The sequence below is a fragment of the Mytilus edulis genome, chromosome 2 (assembly GCF_963676685.1).
Source record: "Mytilus edulis chromosome 2, xbMytEdul2.2, whole genome shotgun sequence".
Classification (NCBI taxonomy): Eukaryota; Metazoa; Mollusca; class Bivalvia; order Mytilida; family Mytilidae; genus Mytilus; species Mytilus edulis.
The window spans coordinates 25,201,813-25,214,551 of record NC_092345.1 but is presented as its reverse complement, the minus strand read 5'-3'; positions in this window follow the sequence as shown (position 1 = coordinate 25,214,551).

Here is a 12,739-nt window from a genome sequence, read left to right as displayed (position 1 = left end):
CCCATTTAGCAAGGGTATACTGATGGACGTATTTCTATACCCAAGCGAATCATTTGGTTTTGAATAAAAGGAGATAAAGGTATACATTGATGCGACAGCAACCCAAAGACACAGATAAATAAAAATATTTAGAATAAACATTCGGTCTTTTTTTTTATATAGAAAGATGCGTATACAGAATAATAAGCTCAAAACCGACCCATGACTAAATAATAGTTATACGGAGTTACTTCAATAATATTTACCGTCAAATATATATATCCGAAAAGGCAATTATATTATCGTCAAAGATATCCCAACAATCACAAGTGCTTGGTTGAAAAATTTCACCTGCCATATTTTAATTTTGATTCGTGAAAATTTAAGAAAATGGAATGTAAACCAGTAAAAGAAAAACCCTTCACTGTATAATAAAACGGTAAAATATAGAATGTTTTACAGACAAACGTTCACGTAAATTGTCCCAGTCAATCATGGATGATTTTAATGTGTCAATCAATGGCCACAGCTACACTGTTTTGAATTTCATTCTATAATGATAATGGATGACGACCAGCGGCAAATAAAATTAATATTCAGGACGATTACATGTAAATATAATAAGGGTATTAACCCCGTTTTTTTACTAGACTGACAAGCTGAAACGGTTTTTTTTTTATTGTGTAAGTTCACATGATATTAGTTCGCAGGAAGAAAAGTCATCCGACCCGGACACATTTCCGACTCTGAGCCGGCCAGTCTGTGCTTTTCGTCTATGAATCCATGTGTTTAGCGTTGAAATAGAATACCAATTTAATTAACGTCTTTGTTGGAGCCGTTCCGGTTCGGGATTCGAACAAATGACCTCCCGCTCTCGAGCCGAACGCCGCCACACGAGACCAAACAAAGGAGCGGTAGGGATCGATAGTACAGAATATCATACCAAAAACTAAAGTACAATACACAATACAGTTTTACTGAATTCTCACAGTTACTAAAGCTAGCTAAAAGTATCTAATCTAAATTGGATGCGTGAAATGCTATTCTAAACTACACGTAAACATGGATGATCGACTCCAGGGTAGATTTTAAGGATCAACGCTCTGTACCCTCATTTTCCAGTGGTATTTTAAAGTTTCACGTCCAACCTCACTGTCGACCTCTTATTACAATACATACGACCTATCTATTGTATTTAAAATTTATGTGTTATAGTCCATAAACATGCATGAAATATTTGCTACTGGACGTAAAGCAAACAACAATCAATCAACTTAATTGATTTCTCTGTACTATTACTTAGCACACAAAGACAAGATCTTGATCTTGTAAAATGCTACAGTTTAGTTATTTGGGGGGAGGGGGGTCTCTTCAGTTTATCACAGAACTGAATGCTTATTAAAAAAGTTTTAAATATTTTTTTACTATTCTACTGTTTTAATACGATTTATAACATATGCATTTTTTTGCCAGGCAAGGATAAAACTAAGAAAGATAAAAGTTTTTTTTTCAGGTGTTTTTGCTTTATTTAGACATGAAAAGGGAATAACGGACGACTAAATTAAAGAGTTTGTTTTCATATTTTGCATTGACCTTTCGAATATATCTCGCCTCACAAGTTTTGATCGGGCCAGTGAAACCTAGTTCAATACGGTTTTATTCATTGAAGTTTGCTTGCATAGTTTTTAATTTTAAAAACACAAATAAAGCAAGATCTTTTTATTAATTAGACTGAAAAGACAAAACTTATTTTGCATTCGCATGTAACGTAATGTAGGAAAATAACCAAATCAGATACAAAAGGAGCATTTACCGGATGAATATTGTGCAGGACCTTATGCATCTAGGTCTGTTCGATTAAAAGTTCTGAAACAAGCTGTTTAAAAAAACTAAATGTTGGAAGAGTTTACTTACTGTTTTCTAAGATCTGATCTTTACGAATCTATTTCATGATTACTGACAGATCAAAAACATCAAGTTTATATAGCATGAAGTTGTTAGGGCATAATATTCATTGGTCAGTTATAAATGAGGTCTGTATGGGATTTCGATTGCCTGATTTATAAAATAAGAAATCGTTATTTTGAAAAGTTGGATAAAAAAATATAAGTTTACCCCCTAATTTTGTAAAACTATCATTTAGTGTTATTTAGATGCTAATTTTTTTATCATAAATATTAATTTTATGATGTAATGCCATTAAATCGGTCCGTTTTCATTTCAATTTGGTAACTGTTAATTGTATATATAAGTCTGAGTACTGTTTAACTATCATTTAAGTTGAACATATTTAGAGTCGTTCAGTTCAGGGGAATTAGGTTTCTGCAAGTGCTTTTTATGTACTTTTCTTATAATTTTGACGGTTTGTAAGTCAGTAAAAGTTCAATGATTAAGTTAATATTGACATTAAAAGACCTCCTCACAAAAAGGGCTGTTCAAATCCCCTCGCCCTTCGGGCTCGGGGATCTGAACATCCCTTTTTGTTCGGAGGTCTTTTAATATCAATATTAACTTATCATTGAACTTTTACTATTACATAACATATATGCTTAAACCTGGAAGTGTGGAAAATAAAGAAATTATTAAAAACAAAAGGATGGTTTCTTAAGTTAATTTTTAAATAATATAAAGATTAACGGATATCAAACCAAGCATATTGCAGTGATCGATATGTGAAAATTAACCTTAAAGCTCATAATTTATGAAAGACATTACTAGAAATGATAACAAAAAACGGAAGAGAGCTGTCATCCGTCAATCAATATGCTGTGTAAAAAAAATATTGGAATTGGTTTAAATAAAATTAAATTTCGGCTTTCATAGCAAGTATTAGCCGACTGGCGGATGGACTATGATATTTATTGTACCATTATAATAAATTATTACTGCAGACAAAGCAAACAAACAAGCAGGACGATTTTATAAAACTTACAGACAGTAACATTCCAATAGATTATTTTATTCTACTTCGTGAATGATATGTTTTTCAAGTTTTTTTATTTGAGCAAAACCGACATGTCACACACTAGTACTGCCGGAACACATGATACTTATCTATTTTTAATCAGTTAGGCTAAAACGCTTGGGTTTAGCCCAAAATTATCAATTTGGAAGTTCTTCACGAATGATTACAAAACTATGATAGAGGATGTAATTCATCTAATGTAATTATAGTGCGTTACACAATTAAGTCCGTTTTTTTTTAACATGGATAAAAGTATTTTTCCAAATCAGTTAAAACAAAACATCAAACCGTTGCTATCTTTTTCGCTATATATGTTCATGCAATGACAACATTTTTTCCAATAAAATAAATTAGATCTTTTATCAGCACGTATTGATTCGAAAACTTCATCTGTTCGGAAGTTAATGTTGCTTATCAAAACCAGAAGCCATGGCAAATAAGTGATACAATAGTCGAGATGTCAGGTTGTCTCTGACATACATAAACACTTATCCTGGATGATTGAATCAGCGAAAATAAATGTTTGATACAACACCAGTTTCAATGAAAAAGGTTTTGTATTATTCAATTTAGCTACAGTTACCGTCCTGCTTTTATTTAAAACATTTTAAGAAAAGGGTATTATTCATGTCTAAAATAAAAATGAACAATTAAAAGGTATACAACATTATCTAACTTTCACCAAACATAAACAAAGCTATCAAAACGGATACGTTCCATGTGTCGTAACCACAAGTCCGTCCTATATGACCTATCGTATTAGACTTGTCAATTGGTTTGTACTTACTTGTGCAACACGACAGGTACCACATGTAGAACAAGCTCTGCTTATTCCTCCGGAATACCTCACATTACTCCCAGTTTAATTTTGCTCAGACTGTCTTGTCTATGTAAAGTGTACTGTTGGTTGTCTTAATAGTCTTTTTTTGCCATAGAATTTGCATTTTTTTCTTCGAATTTAGTGTTTTTAATATCCCTTTGGTATCTTTTGTCTGGTTTGGAGGCCATCTGCACATGTTATCGACAACTATACATTGTAGAATATGTTATAACCTATGCTTATATAGGCATATAATTTCTTATTGAAATTATGTAATATACTCGGGAAGCAGATACATATAAATATAATTTTACAAGGACAATGACAAGAATAACAGATGATGTCGATTCACATACTAGTGAACATTTAATATATTGATACGTCAATAAAGTAGTTACATCGAAAATACCTCCTTATTTCAAAGACCAGTCTGTACTAATAATTTCTTATACCTATACCAAACCTATTGCAACTAAAATTTTCAATTACAAACGCGTTTTGCAGAATCTCGATATTGACGACTTCAAGTCTAAACCTCCTGATTGCACTTGTGCTAGTTCCCAATTCACATATAATCCTGCTGGCCACGTTATTACCGGTGACCTTAACATTGTTAATAACACTTCTCTACGAAATGTGTTATCGAAAGGTCCGAAATATCGTGAGCCTAAATCCATCAATTGGAAATACAACTTTAAAATTTTGATGGATTCAGTCGAGGATTATGCCAGGCAATGGGCAAAACGTGAAAAGGAAGACGTAGACACTCTATCTGAATTGATTAAGGCAGTTTAATTCAAATCAGAATTAGGAAACTGAATGGGTCCATCAATGCCCATGCTACGTCAATCTTTAAAGACCCAAATGTTGCTAAACACTTATCCGACCTCCATGATAAATATGTTGTTGTCCCCGCAGACAAAGCGCCAAATAACATCGTTTTTGTCTGTAAAAGTCACTACATTAATTGCTTGATAAACGAATTAGGTATAGACAATTCACTTGGAAACTCAACATATACCCTCACGACACTTACCAAAGAGGAAATCCTGGATAATCATAGGTCTGATCTTTGTTCCTTTGGTATTTCAACCAAAGATGAAGAACTTGATCTTCCATCACTGTATTAGATACCTAAACTACATAAGTGTCCTTACAAACAACGGTATATTGCTGGGTCTTCCAAGTGCTCCATAAAACCTCTTTCTAAACTATTAACATCTATTTTATCAGCAATCAAAGACGGGCTTCAAAGTTATTGTGAAACTGCCTATTCTAGAGTTGGCGTGAATCAGATGTGGATACTTAAAATTCCAAAGATCTTTTAGAGTACATACAATCTAACTCTCTTTCATCTTGTAACAGTATTAAAACATTCCAAACTAAAAGACAAATTGAAAGAGTTGGTATTACTTTGCTTCATAAAAAAGAATGGCCAACGTAGATACAAGTATCTTGTCTTAGGGAGGGATAAATCGTACTTTGTAAAGAATCACTCTGATTCAAACAAAAAATTCTCTGAAACCGATATTATCAAGATGCTTGAGTTCTTGATAGACAACATATTTGTAACGTTCGGAGGACGTGTTTTTCAACAGACTGTCGGCATCCCAATGGGAACAAACTGGGCCCCTCTACTTGCCAACTTGTTTTTTTTTATTTTTATGAGGCTGACTTCATGCAGGAACTTCTTAGAAAGAAAGATAAGAAGTTAGCAATATCCTTTAACTCTACTTTCCGCCATATAGATGACGTTCTTTCACTAAACAATTCAAAATTTGATGACTATGTGGAACGCAACTATCCCATCGAATTGGAGATAAAGGATACTACAGATACAGTTAAGTCGGCTTCATATCTTGACTTACATCTAGAAATTGACAATGAGGGTCGGTTGAAAACAAAACTTTACGACAAAAGAGATGATTTCAGCTTTCCAATTGTGAACTTTCCATTTCTAAGTAGCAACATTCCAGCAGCACCTGCATACGGGGTATATATCTCCCAATTGATACGATATTCCCGTGCTTGAATTTCCTATCATGATTTTCTTGATAGAGGGTTACTGCTCACAAGGAAGCTATTAAACCAAGAGTTCCAAATGGTGAAGTTGAAATCATCCCTTCGTAAATTTTACGGACGCCATCACGAGTTGTTTGACAAATGATATCGGATATGTTCCTTACGTCGTAACTACAACCACTTCCCTTTCATGAATGTGACCTACCGAATTAGACTATTTACCGGATTTGTAATCACATAAGCAACACGACGGGTGCCACATGTAGAGCAGGAACTGCTTACCCTTCCGGAGTACCTGAGATCACCCCTATTTTTTTGTGGGATTCGTGTTGTTTATTCTTTAGTTTTCTATGTTGTGTCATGTGTACTATTGTTTTTCTGTTTGTCTTTTTCATTTTTAGCCATGGCGTTGTCAGTTTGTTTTAGATTTATGAGTTTGACTGTCCCTTTGGTATCTTTCGTCCCTCTTTTGATATAATAAAGTCCATTTCAAATTGCTGAACATAAAAAGTGTTGTCTTGTCCCGAGTTTGTAATTCTTGTTCGATCTTTTTTAGAACCTGCAAGATGATCATTACTATGCAACAGTTTCCGACTTCACAATGTCATCTATAAATTTATTAAGACAAACATTTGTGAAATATATAAAACATAAGTATAACTCATGTTACTAGGGCCGAGAAGCTGCACAATTACCGAAAGACAATATCGATATAACTTGTATGTTATTTTGGCAATATGAATAATAACTAATGTGTAAGACCCAACAAATTTCGTTGGGGCAGACAAACTTATTATATCTAGAGTTATTTAACCTCAGGACAATTGAAAAATATATGTTATCCTTTCGTGTGCGAACGTTGAACTTCTAACAATATTAAATTAAGCTGTGTTACCAGACTTCAATCAATAATAACATTATGAATCCATATGAAAGACCAAATGATTTCTTAAATGATATTTTGTGTGACTTTGCCTATCCTTTTTTTCAAATGTTATTTTGGTATGTTTTGGTACAAACATTGTTTTTCACGATCTTATGATTTGATATACATGCTATGGAAATCCATAAATACCCCAGATACATTTGTATGTTCTCTCAAATCAATGTAGACTTTATTAAGTATAAGTCCTGATTATATTACAGTTCAATTATCATTTAAATGTTTAGCGATGGTATCAATTAGACGTAGTGTCACGGCTTTGTCTGGCAGATATACTTGTCATGTTAGGTCTAGAACTTTACATTCCCTTAATGAAACGTTATTAGAAAAGTTCTTTTTAAATGAAACGGTTAATTGATCTTAAAGGATGTAAGAGTACAGAAAAAAAGACGTAAAACATGTTCAGTCTTAAAGTAAACTGTTTGACTAATCCTCTGCTGTGAATTCAGCACTATGCAGACAATGCGTCCAATAATTAAACCGGTTTTTGAGAGACAGTCACTGTTATTTACCTTATAACAAATAAAGTTTTCATTTACTCATAAATAGTCTCAAAAGCTATTAGACAGTATTTTATGACTGCAAGTTTACTGATAGTGTGTATTTTCATTAGAAAGGAGTTATATTCCTTAGCCGGGACATACGTTTTCCTGACAATGAATCGCCAGCAGGAAGAACAAATTGAACTGTTTATCATTTGTATTATCTTTCAAGTGTTTTAATATATGATTTGTTAAGCTACATTTTGCATATCAATAGTTATTTTTCATCACAAATTGGTACAAACGCAAATATATTTATCATGATTTGAACATGTTTATTGAGTTCTCATCATTTCTGTTTTGTCATGGCATTTTTGCTGGATGTGGATTTATGGGTTTGAATATTCTATGGTTATCTGTTGCCTCTCCTTTGCATCAGCTTCTTCTCAACTGTATACAATGGAAATTACTCTGCTTACTAGTATTTACTATATAGTATCGAATTCATAACAGTGTGGCTATGGACATTGATTGGCGCACTTTAATATCCCATTGACTGGGACAGATTAGGTGAACGATCGTCTATAACGCCCATTGCTCACGACGTCCTTAATATAAACATTTAAACCGTGGGGTCACCAAAGGTTCTCAACGCCTATATAAAATAATTCGAAATACTAATCAGGAATTTGTGTTTTGATTTATATTGATTAATTAAACGTCCTTTACTTGTGTTTTTGTTTTGTTTCGACAATCAATTTTCATAATAAGATATCGTAAAGCCATGTTCTTTCAGAAAAAAGAATGACTTACTGAATGCATGTATTGATTGATTATCTTTTTCGGATTGAACAATTTCGATGGTCGAGTTATGTAATCTTTTAACTTTTATCTGGTCTAATTTTATTTTAGAACGAATGCATAATCCACTTTCAAAAGTTGTGCAAATACGAAACATAAAGACAAAATATACTTCTGCCCTGTCTTTTTCGTACTTGAAAGTTATTGGATAGTAAGAAAGCTATTTGGATTAAACCTTGTGAAATTTGCATGCATTTACGTTATTGTATTGGCAAACTGTATCATTTGGTGTATATAGGAAACTTAAACCGTTCTGCTATACTGCTACTATACTTGTGAAAAACACTTGGCAACAGAAACGCATTCATCTTATCTATATAAAAAAATCGACCCAATTTACATATAAATGGACGTCTCGTGCATTTGTGATCGCAAATAAAATATGTCCAGGACCTTATGAGTATTTGGACCATATAAGTATACCCTTATGGTCATGATATATGCGTATGGTCCAAATACTCATTTGGTCCGGAACACATACATGATATTCTGTGCGTTGTCGGTCGTCTATTAATTTTTTTTCTTTTGTTGATGGATTTGACGTCTTTCTGTGAGTGATTATTTGTTCATGACTTAAAACTTACTTGCAAATAATTTAAAAACAAGACTTGATTTTTAAAAATGTCCAAACAAACCATGATTTTTTTTAAAACATACATCACATCCATTGCAAAAGGCTAAAATTCGCCAGGTCTTTAATTTCAACTAAGTGAGTTGACTAAATTAATGTTGCGGACCATTTTCCAATTTCCATGCAGTATCCCTATTTTTTTTCTCGCTCATCTTTTATGTTTGCTTTTTCATCCCAAGACCTGTTGGAGCTTTCATTCAATAAAGTGTGTATTTTGCTAATGGTCGAAGGCCATACGGGGACCTATAGCTTGATAACGCCTGTTGGTCCCTGGAAAGAATGTGTCTGATTGTCTATCACACTTCATATTCTTATTTTAACATGCAGTTATATCTATGATAAGAATGAAAATTGAATTGTCATTGAGACAAAAACCCAACCAAAGAGCAAAAAAAAAAAGAAAAAAAAAGCCCAAGGCAACATGTAGATCTTTCGTATCAAGGGAATTGCTATAAATATATTTATTTCAGGTTAATAGTATTAGGCCATACTCAAGTTATAAAATAGATCTTGTCGTCAACTTTTGCAACCATCATCTATGTTTCTATAATGCACTGTTCATCTTTTTTGGGTTTCGACTTTTCCATTGGACAGACAATTTTGTTTTCGACTGTTTTAAAAAGATGCATTTTTTTACAAAATCATACAAGTAAGGAGTCTCTGGCCTTTGGTAGTGTTGTATGTTAATTAATGTTTGTTTATTTATTTGTTTAGGAAATAAGTATGACGTACATTTTCACTGAACTAGGACACTTTTTATAATAGTTTTTCGATATCGATCGGGCAAAAATAATCACGAATATAATGCCTACCCATGCATTGAAAAAAACGGGTATAAACTACACAGTGCAGCTTCCAACAAGAATACAAGATTTATTGATTTTTAAAATGCGACCAAAATTAAAAATTTGCTCGCAGCGGAAAAAATTCAACATTTTGATTTTCATTGAAATAAAATAATTGTTATGATTTACACGCCGTTACTTTTTCCAATATAAATATTCGAACTATTTTGTTTGTTGTTTCCTTTATAAATTTACATCATTTTTAAAAAGACCACGCGTCTTCGATATTTAGAAGACTATAAAAGCGATGTTCATTATCTTTCTTCTGCTGTAAGTTTAATTTAGTTATTTTGTGTCATAATTGCCATCTCGTATGTTTTAAATTTGAATAAAGAAGATTCAGGTTGTCTTATACGTCAATGATACACACAAAAAGACACGATAACAAATAAAATAAGGTGCAACATTCATTCTCCATGAAAAGAATACATCACATGGGTGTAATTTTTGTAAGAAAAATACCAATTTCGTGAGAAGTTGTGTGTTGGACTTGAAGAGTCAAGGCAAACTGACAAATATCTGAATGAACGAATCGATTTATGGTATATATAAAAAAAAAACAAAGCACACATGGTTAGCATTGAATAAATACAAGGCCACTCTTAAATGATCACAACGTAGAAGTTTTTGTTCTCTTAATCAATAAGATATTTTCTGAATTTTTTTTTACCATGAATAAACTTTTTTATTATTATTATTATTTATTGATATCAGCTCTGGACATTAATATTCTTAAAAGTGAAACTGTTGTAAGTGATGGTATAACAATTATTTAAAATAAATTGCTTAAATGATTTGTGAAAAGAAAGTTTCATTTTATGTATCAGAATTTGTAACAAATGATTATTTAAATCCCCACTTGAAGGCCTCCGATAGACTGAGTGAGCATAAAATCATCGCCCACGACAAACAAGTTAAAGGTAAACTTTTCAGTACAATTACTAATAAACGTTTTACTGTCGACCACACTGTTATGAATTTCGTTCTTAAGTTATTTTGGATAGCATAATTTTCGCGTTTCGCTTTCGAAAACACAAATTTACATTGATGGTACCAGTTTTGGATATGGAACTTATCATAAGTCCCTTATTAAAATATATTAATACATATTCTTAACTGCATTTTGACATTGTGCAACCTTTAAATTTTTAAAATTTTATCCACAGTTGTTACAATTGATATTGATCTAGATCAATTGGTTTTATTAATGATAAATATAGCTAACCGCAGTTATTATCTCAAAGCACACTCTTGGTATATATCTTAATTTACAATTTCATTCTTATATGGTTCTGTCTATAATGATAAATTGTAGATATAAAAGATAATAGTACCCCACAGACCACAACGACAAAATCAATCATCATTTTAGAAGTGTTTCTACTTTCATCGTTGGAAACTGATAAAACATTACACCTTAATTAGTCAAATAAACTGATTGTAGTTGGAAATCATGAAAGATTGTGAGGCAGCGGAAACGATTAATCTTACATTGATAAGTCCCGATACGTGATACATTGTTGTTTCTTCCTGTTTTTAAATGGTGTGTCCTTGATTTTTTTTGTGTCGAGAATCTGCTTAATGTAACTTATCATGTAATATTTTATGTATATGTATAAGGAGAAAGGCGACCAGTTTTGTTATAAAAAAAACACCCATGCAACCACGCATCCTATATTGCATGATAGGACCCGACACTATTTTTGTGGTTCGGTAGTTACGCTTGGGATGGTCATTTTAAAATGCATTATTTTTATATAATCAAATATGAAAGTTATTCATGTATATATTGATAATTGAATTCTTCTTCATGCATTTTTCTTCAAAGTGAGACCTTAACCGAAAAGGATTCTATATTAATAATAGGTTGGGTCACACTTATAACGAAAAGTAAATACAAACATCTTGTTTTAGGAAGTCATCCGTGGTCAAAATCCACACTAACTGATACATACAAAATAATCTCCAAAAAATGTTACGGTTAAATATGCATGATCTGTGAACTCTACATGAACTCCTGATACCTTCCGCGTTTGTTGCTCGGGTCTATGTCTTTTTATGAACAGAGAATTGGCACTTCCATTGGAACCAACTGTGCTTTCCGTATTGGTAACTTGTTCACCCTCATACGAGGCTTATTTGTACAAGCGATTCTCTTGCATGATGCAAAAGAGCTTGCAATTTTTGCGACTAATTTGAAGCCATCCTTTCAAGTTTGAAATAAATGATAACATAAACACAAAAACAGGAAAATTAACAATTGGGATAGATGGAAAAATATATATTAATTAAAGAAATTATTTACATTCCCTTTGGGAATTTGTCCTCTTTGCAGCAACACGCATACAGCTACGCTACTGCAAATAAAGTACATAATCTTCAAATTGTTACCAAATTTAAAGGTTTCTGTTCCCCATCATGGTTTCCATGGAAAAGCATTGATTGATACACGAACGGATTTAACCAATGGTTAGATATAGAAAAGTTAAGGACGCCATCATAGTATAGTTTACATCAAGGATGTTTTTGTGTAAAACACGATAGTGAATTTTCATTTTGTGATTATGTCATCATCAAGTCACTGTCCTTAGTTTTTCGTCATCTTTCGTTGTTCTGGGCCATTGGGTTTTCAGTTCCTCGACCTATGAGTCCTGAATGTATCATTAGTATATTCCACATTTTCTATCTTAGAAAATGTAGGTCACTCTTTTGTAAATGCTCTTTGATGTTTTATGGGTTTTTTTGTCAGAAACTTTTCGCTCGTGCGCTCCTCACAACATTTAGTTCTCAAATTAAATACAAAAATAAATTAATATTTTAAAGGCTATATGTCAAATTCTGAAACATGTAATATTGTTTCATGTTTCATTCGATAACATAAATAATTTCACACAATTGACACAATTCAAACATATTTTTATTCCACTAATACTTTATTCTAGGGTTATAATGCTGACAAATAATCCAATTTCAAATCGTCCATGTGAAAAATAGATTCGTTTTTGTAATTATCCCGTGAATGAAAAGTACATATTTCAAAGTCATCATAGTACGAACCATTACCATCTATGAACGATAAGTGTTTGTGAGACGTTATCTGCGGGCAATAATCAAGAAAATATATTTTTTATCATGTACGTACGATTAAGTATGTTATTATTCCTTTATAATTGTGAGAAATAAAACCAAGC